This window comes from Gossypium hirsutum, chromosome A04, assembly GCF_007990345.1.
Source record: "Gossypium hirsutum isolate 1008001.06 chromosome A04, Gossypium_hirsutum_v2.1, whole genome shotgun sequence".
NCBI lineage: Eukaryota > Viridiplantae > Streptophyta > Magnoliopsida > Malvales > Malvaceae > Gossypium > Gossypium hirsutum.
Window position 1 is genome coordinate 9,062,777 of NC_053427.1, and position 8,445 is coordinate 9,071,221.

General features: G+C 31.3%; 1 long non-coding RNA gene across 1 annotated transcript; it reads left to right on the forward strand.

Annotated features, from left to right (window-relative positions):
- Nucleotides 1–1,318: 1,318 nt before the first annotated feature.
- On the forward strand, nt 1,319–2,561 carry LOC107948685 (uncharacterized). Its single transcript, XR_001697522.2, has 2 exons — nt 1,319–2,163; nt 2,247–2,561. It is a non-coding gene; the product is annotated as an uncharacterized lncRNA (long non-coding RNA).
- The last annotated feature ends 5,884 nt before the right edge of the window (nt 2,562–8,445 follow it).

Below are 8,445 nucleotides of genomic sequence, written 5' to 3' on the forward strand. Positions count from 1 at the left end.
GGTGTGATCAGATTTCCTAATAAAACATTTCATTTTATTAAAATATTAATTTTTGCCTGCGAAATTCAAGAAAACGGGTTCGGGAGTCGGTTACGTAGAGGAAGGATTAGCACCCTCTCAACGCCCAAGATTGGTATCTAATTGATTAATTAATGTCCTATTGTCGAAAATTTGAAAAGATTTTGAAATACAATCCCTTTTTTAAAAAAAAGTTTGGATGACTTGAAATGAATATCAAGATTCTCTTGTTCCGTAATAATAAAATATCATGTCTAGCACGTTAGGATACGACATTTCAAATCCACAATACCAAGATCGTCTCATGATTTCCAAAGTTCATATATTGAAAATTTATAAAAGGATATTTGGCTATTTGGTCAAATGAAAAAAATCGAAACCCAATACATTAGGGCACGATTTCTCGAATTCCCAAACATGGAATATTGCCTTCGTTTTTAGCAAACTCTTTGTTTTATAGCAATGATTTCAAAATAGGAACGATGTTAAAATGCGACATTTTTAAGCGAAAGAAGTGCGGTGGAATAATAATATACAACCCAAAGTAGTAATTTACAAGCAAAATGCCACAATATTGAGTCACAAATAACTAATAAAGAATTATAATACCCGTGATCGCAATAGATACATAATATACAATCTAAACATTTACAATCGATGGAATTGACACAAAATGATATATCTAAGAAAAAGATAAAGGATAAAAAATAAATTATATGAAAAAGATTAGAATAAAAAATAAAAAGAGTAAAAAAAAATACAAAGGTTTAAAACAATGAGATAAAAACAAATGAAAGTTTAAAAATCAACTATTGTAAGTAGGATGAAAATAGATAACATATAACAAACCAAATTTTAAAATAAAAAAAATATAAATGGAAATAATATAAAATAATTAATATGCAAAATGATTTTAAAATATACAAAATGATTTAAAACAATTAATTTAGAAGCAACTTAAATTAACCTATAAAAATTTAAATTTAGTAAGTTTGAAATGAATAATATATAAAAAAAAATGCGAAACGGTTTAATAAAAGTAGGATATAAGATCTTAAAATAAATACTCATGAAACGATTTTTTTGAATGAATAATACATAAAAAATTAGAATAAATAATCTATGAAAATAACTTAAACTAACTAATATATATATATGAATATTCAAAATTAATAATATATAAGCTCAATATAAATGACATACGTGAAAGAAATTTAAAAAATAATTGAAAAAATAATATATAGAAAGATTTAAAATGAATAATAATAATAATAAAACAGGAAAGTAATAAATAAATAAATCAAAACAGGTTAAGGACAAATTTGAAATTAAAACAAAATCTGAAATCTAAAAACTAAACATTAATCAACATGAGGATCAATATAGAATGCACGCAAACAAGTAAGGATTAAAAATGAAATTATCCCCAAGCTTTTGAACGCAGCGTTTAACTATAGACCAAATTAAAACTGCGCCTAAATATCGAGAAAAAATTAAAAAAAATAAAAGAACTAGAAAGGGGACCCAATCAAGTAACAACACAAAGGGGATGGATGAATAGGGAAAATATCCCTTTAGAAAAAAAACGCGCGAACCCTATCTGCTGGTCGGATCAACGCGCGGCCCTCCTGCTTTCAAAACGACACCGTTTCTTTTATTTATAAAAACTAAATTTCAGCCTTAAAAACCATTTTTACTGAAACCTAACATTTTTTTGACAAAAAAGAAAGGGTTTCCTCTTTAGGCTTTCGGACATGCCAATCGATCACCACCGCACCACCACTATGTCTGGTGGTCGGCCATGTGCGAAGAGAGCTCCTTACCCACTCAAACCACGCTCAAAGGCTTAACCATTTTTAGTATTAGGGAAGAAAAATCAAAAAGAGGAGACTCAACCCTTTTTTAAATCGATTTCGGAGAAGACGAGGCTCTAACGATGAACCCATAGGTGAGTACCTTCCCTCCTTTTGTCTTTTACATGCAATGAATAAAGATTGAGGAAATGGAAACGAAAATAAAAGAAGAACGAGATCTAAAATCACCTTAAAAACTAATTTCGAATTGATTTCTCTTCTTTCAATATGCATGTGTTCGTTTTTTTCCTTTCCATATACAATCGGCCCCCATTTTTATAGCCGAATACAGGTAAAAATAAATAAATACAAATTTCTTTTATTCTTTCTGCAATCTGCTGTTGCTTTGCTGTTGTAGTTGTTAGTTTGTTGCAGGTGTGTCCAACTAGAGGACCAACGTGGAGGTCATGGAGGCGCGAAGAAAGCCGTGCGTGGTAGCTGCGGCGCAAACTGCTTTCAGAAACCCTTAGGGTTGCTGGAATTTTGGGTTATTGGCTTGGGCCATTTGGGCCGGTTACGGAGTTGGGGCACTATAATTTGGTCTATTTGGGGTTTTGGGTGTTATGGGATTTTGGGTTTTAATTTGGGTCTGGTATATTTCTGGGTTAAATCTATTATTGGGCTTGTAAAAAATGGACTAATTTGGTACTTTGAAATGCTGTTATAAATGGACATTGGACCTTTAAATAATCTAGTTTATTATATTTTTGGTTTTAATTTGTGTATGAGCCAGGGCGAAATGAGCTTTTTACACAAACATTCAATTTAGATGACATTAAAATGATTACTGTTTACACGAATTTACCTTGATAGTTAGGGCATGGTAAAATAATTGAACTAATCTGAAGCTTTATAGCATGTTTGGTTGGCTGTAATAGAATAGGATTGTAATTGAATAGAGTTGTAATGGAATAGAGCTGTAATAAGTAATTCAACTGTTTAGTTGAATGGAATGGAATAGAATTGTAATAGTATTCTTGTATTTGGTTGAATGGAATGATATTATAATAGTATAAGGAAAAAAAACTAAAATGACCAGAATACTCTTAGCAGAATTTTTGTTAAGGTAGATGAATATTATTATTATTAAATTTTAATAAGATTATTATTGAAAATAATTTAATAAAAATAATAAATAGTTTAACTATATTTTAACATAATTATTATTAAATATAATTAAATAAAAAATATAATTTAATAACATTCATTATATAATTATTATTATATGAATTAAAAAATCAAATTATATAACACTATAAAATAATATATAATCTACTTTATTATTTTTAAACTTCAATACATATTTAGGCTCCGTTTGTTTGCTAGTAAAATATTTTCCGGAAAATAATTTATGGAAAATGATTTACTTTTCTAGAAATGATTTACTTTTCTGGTGTTTGGATGAATTTATGTAAAATATTTTCCGTTATTTGGTAAATTTCCTGAAAATATTTTATAAAAACTGTTTTAAATTAAACAAATATATATATTTAAGAATTTATTATCTTTTCATTGTTTATTTGAGTTTATTATATATATACATTAATAAATTTATATTTTAAATTGTTTTTACATATATTGCAATGTTTTATTTATGGGTAAACTACAAAAATAGTCACTTTTGTTTGCCCCGGGTTACATTTTAGTCACTTATATTTGAAATGTTACGTTTTAGTCATTTATGTTATTATTATCTCCCTAATGATAATCCTACGTGGTTGTCCAACTAGATTTTGAGTGCCAACTAGATCTTAAGTATATCTGTTAATACATACTTTATCCGGTTAAATTATACAGTTTTTTGTTAATACATACTTCATCCGGATAAATTATACAGTTTTCTATTAATACATACTTCATCCGGATTAATACATACTTCATCCGGATAAATTATACAGTTTTCTGTTAATACATACTTCATCAGATTTTCTGGAAAATGTTTTACCGATTAAAAATCTGTAATGAAACAAATAATTAAATATTAGAAGTAATAAATAACTCATTGCTAAAAAAGTAATAAATAACTTGTGAATTATATTTCACATTCAAGTATAATATTCATATATTAACAAAAGTTACATGATTTCATTAGTTTATATGTCATAATCCATATGTTTTAAAATTTTATATAAAAAAGTTACAACATTGTAATGACATTCTATCATGTCATTATACATCCAAATATTATAAACACAAAAAGTTATCAAAATATCAACACAACCATAGTTTTTAATGGTCAGTAAGAAATCTTCTGACCCATTCCAATCGCACAACAGAAGGTAAACTAAAGAAAATGAGCATTTGCGTTGGGTGATCTGGAATTTTGCTCAATGCTCGATAGCGTTCATCCTCAGTTAAACCTTCCAGTTCACATAATGTTGAATATAATTTCAGAGCACTTTCTTGAATGGTTATTTCAAAGCAAGTGAGTGCCTAATTAACTTGAAGCACCAGCAGAATCTAACTAGTACTGCAACCAAAATCCAGTGGTTTGATTTGAAATTAATTAAGTCATTGCATTAACAATTCCTTTCTTCATGTAGTTCACTATCCATCCAATCCCCGTCCCTTCCTTTTACCTTTCCACAAATGTACAAGTCTCAACTGGTCTAAAATAAATCACATCCTTCACTTTAGAATAATATGCTAATATTCCATAGTGGTGTTTGGCATTTCCAATGTGAAAGAAAGACCCTGCCCCAACCTAGAGGGAAGAAAATTAAGTTAAAACATCCACCCATAATATCAAAACAGCAACGCCCTGTGGTAAGAATCCCATACAAGAAATAACCATTAATCTCAAATAACAAAGATTACTAATATAACATGCTCTTTTACATCAGAAATGTTTCCAGAAAATTAATTTCAAAGCTAAATCTCAGCCACCATCCCCTCAAGCTTCATGTGAAATATTGACCTCAATTAGGTGTCAAGTGGTAAACAACAATCCATCAATATCCTAACACTACCATTATGTAACCAAATAAACCAAGTCGAATATGTAAAACTAATAAAACAGCTCGCTTCATTGTATTTGCCACCTAAAATAGAAACAAGTAATACTCAAACCTTCGCTACACTCGCTCTCCAGATAGAAAGTTCAACTCAACTAGTCGCAAGAAGAAAGGCTGGGTAGGATCGTAAACTCATCTGCAAACACCTAACTGCTGAGGTTGGTTCCGAGCCTTAGATGGGAATTCTCGGGCTTCTCTCGACCTGTGAAGAAAAGCTTTTTCAGGTGTTAAAAAAAGCATTGTAGGATAATCGGCATCTGTCCCTTGAGAAAGAGTAAGATAGGCAAAAAGGCATAGAGACAACAGCGGTAATGCCGCATCTCTCGATGAGAATGAATCCTGGAAAAAAGAGCAAAGAAAAGCCTTTCTTCTTCTGCCTTCTGACTCTATCTTGCCCTTTCTTTAGGGAATTGCAAAGTTTCTACCATTTGCAAACCCTAGAAACCTAAAAGCCAAAACTTTAGGTATCTTGCCATTTCCAAAACACGTTCTCAAGAATCAAACAAATATATAAGAAAGAAAGAAACAAACAAAAAAGCAAAGGAATTGCTTAAATTCAGAATCAAAGGTTCTATCTCCCCTAATTTTCGAAGCTTTCTAAAACTAAATCATAATAGTTAACTAAATTCCCAAAAGTTTAGAAAAAAGAAACTATAAAATCCAAACATTTTAGTGAGAACGTCGAGATACTCTACTTCTTCAAGGCTCTGCCATTGTTTCTTTTGATGAATCAGTAAGGAACACACCGTTTAACCATAAAACAAAAATGAAAAGGCAAAAGACAAAGTTCAAGTTAAGATGATGAAGGAAGATGATGTGAAGGAAGAAGAAGCAAAAATGTTTACCTGATAGGGGAGGAATGCCGGAGTCGGGTATGAAAAATGGCTGCCGATTGAGAGTGTTTTGAGGTGAAATTTTTGTAAGGGTAGAATAGGGTTCTTTAAGCAATGAATGGCTAAACGGTGAAGAGGGAAAGGAATAGAAATCCCCAAAAATCTCTGCTTAAGCCCGGAATGGAATACACCCGTAATAGGGTATTCCATTGAACCAAATGCCAGTTTAAGTGGGCCTGAAGAATAGGCTGGTAATAGGCATGTAATGGCTTAGACATTACAGCCAACCAAACATACTGTTAGTTCTTCCTCAATTTAAGTCCGAACATAGTTTATCTTGATCTAAATAAATAATTTTAATCAATTCAATACTTTTAGAATTCAATTTAATTCATAGTTTATAATGATGTAAAATTACACTTTTACCTTTAACATTTAAACTTTTTAGAATTTAGTCATTAATCTCCTAACTTAGAATTTCACCATTTTTAACCACAAATCATGCTAGCCGATTTTTACCCAAACTTATAACAGTCCATATTTATCCACAATTTACACTATTTTCTTTAAATTTTACCTTTTCATAAATCAGTCCTTAAACTTGAAAATCATAAAAAATTACTTAACAAAATACTTATATTTAACAACGAAGCTTTATTATTTATCATAAAATTTCAAGAACATCACAATTTCATCCATGGTAAAATTATTTATTATTGAATTATTTTTTTAATAAAAGAGTTTGATTAGTAATAGATAACAAAAGTAAGAGCATTTTATTTCATTCAAGGAAAAATAGTTCAAAATAGTTAATTTGATGAAAACAAATATGATTAAAAATATTAAAATCTAACATCTGCAAATTATGTAGAACAGAAAAGAAAACCTCTTTGACTTATGCTAACAATATAGGTAGTTTGACTCCTTGATTTTTCGACTATGGTGCAGGTCAAATTCCTGAGGAAATCGGTAATCTTCTTGGTTTGGAAATGCTTAATATTAAAGCAATTAAAGGCCTTACAGGTCAAATTGCAACTTCGATCTTCAACATTTCTTCTCTGAAGACTATAGATCTCTCCAACAATAGCCTATCAGGTAGTTTGCCTAGTGATATGTGTCAACATCTTCCCAAGCTTGAAGGACTTTACTTGTATAGAAATGAATTATCTGGTAACATTCCGTCAAGTATGGACAAATACAACAACCTTAAAATGTTGGCATTGTTCATGAATCAATTTTTGGGGATCATTCCAAGAAGTATTGGAAATCTAACATGGCTCCAGGAATTATATTTAGGGTTTAATAATCTAGAAGGTAATCAATTTCCTTGATTTCTTGAATTTAAAGTATTTTTTATGAAAGAGTTTAATTTGTAATAGATAACAAAAGGAAGAACTTTTTATTTCATTCGAGGCAAAATAGTTAATTTGAAGAAAAACTTATGCTGAAATATATTAAAATCTAACATCTCTTCAACAATAGTTTATCAAGTAGTTTTCCTAATGATATGTTCAACATCTTCTGAAGCTTGAAGTGATTTACTTGAGTTGGAATGAATTATGTGATAACATTCTATAAAGCCCAATTTTAGCCTGGGCCTTGATATCAAATAAAAATAGCAATAAATAAAACCCAAAAAAATACAAGCCCAAATGACACAATAATTAAAGGCCCAACTAGCCCAAAACTTTAAACAAAACAAATCAAACCTAGCCCACTAAATATTTTTCAGCAAAAAAGAAGGGAAGAAACCCTAGCCGCTCCTCCCATGTCAGCCCCCTCACGTGCGCCACCGCCGCCGCAGGTCAGCCACCTCCATGCGTCTGACACCTCTGTCACGTGCAAAATGAGACCAATACGCAAGCAAAAGAAAACAACGAAGAAGAAGACAAAAACCAATAGCAAACAACAAATAAAAAACAATGAAGAAACAGACAAAGAATAGAAACAAAACAAGCGTGTCCTCGCCTATAAAGGCCACATTCGATCCCTTTGTAATTTTTTGGGACGCACATTAAAAAAATCCAAAAGAGAACAGAGGCTTAAAAAAGGTCGATTTTTTATTTTTCCTTTCTGGTTTCATTTCCGATTTCATGTTTCTTTTTATTTTTTGTTTATCGTACATCTATTTTAAATAAAAGAATAAAAAGGGAAAGAGGAGGAGAAGACTTACCCAAAATCCCCCGTGGTCGTGTCGCCGGAGACCCTCTCTCTGTCGCCAAAATCGAACTCAAAAGGGGGAGGGGAGAGACTTTCTTCTCTCGATCGACGGGCTTACGGCGACTCAAGGGGGGTTTTTGAGACCCTAGCAGAGGAAAAGGAAGAGGAGAGGGGAGGGATTTGAAAGTTTTTTTCTCAAAAGGCAACAGAATGAATTTTTTTTTAAATTTGCTTAAATAGCCGTGTAAAATGGCAGCGTTTTGTACCCCCCACACACCTCAAAACACGTTGTTTTGGAGGGGAGGTTCGACCCGACCAGATTGGGGAGGATCCGTGCGTTTTTAAAACCTAATGGGCTATTTTCACTGTAGATCCTTCCGTCTTGCCACTTGTTTTCAATTTGACCCTTTTGCTCTTTCTTTTGCGTTTTTAATTTGACCCCATGATTTTTGCGCTTGTTCTCATTTTGGTCCTAATTGAAACGGTGCGCATAAGAGCTGGGAATATTTCCCAATCAATCCCTCACTCTTTAAGCGCGTTTCATTTCTGTCCTTAATGGCCTATTTT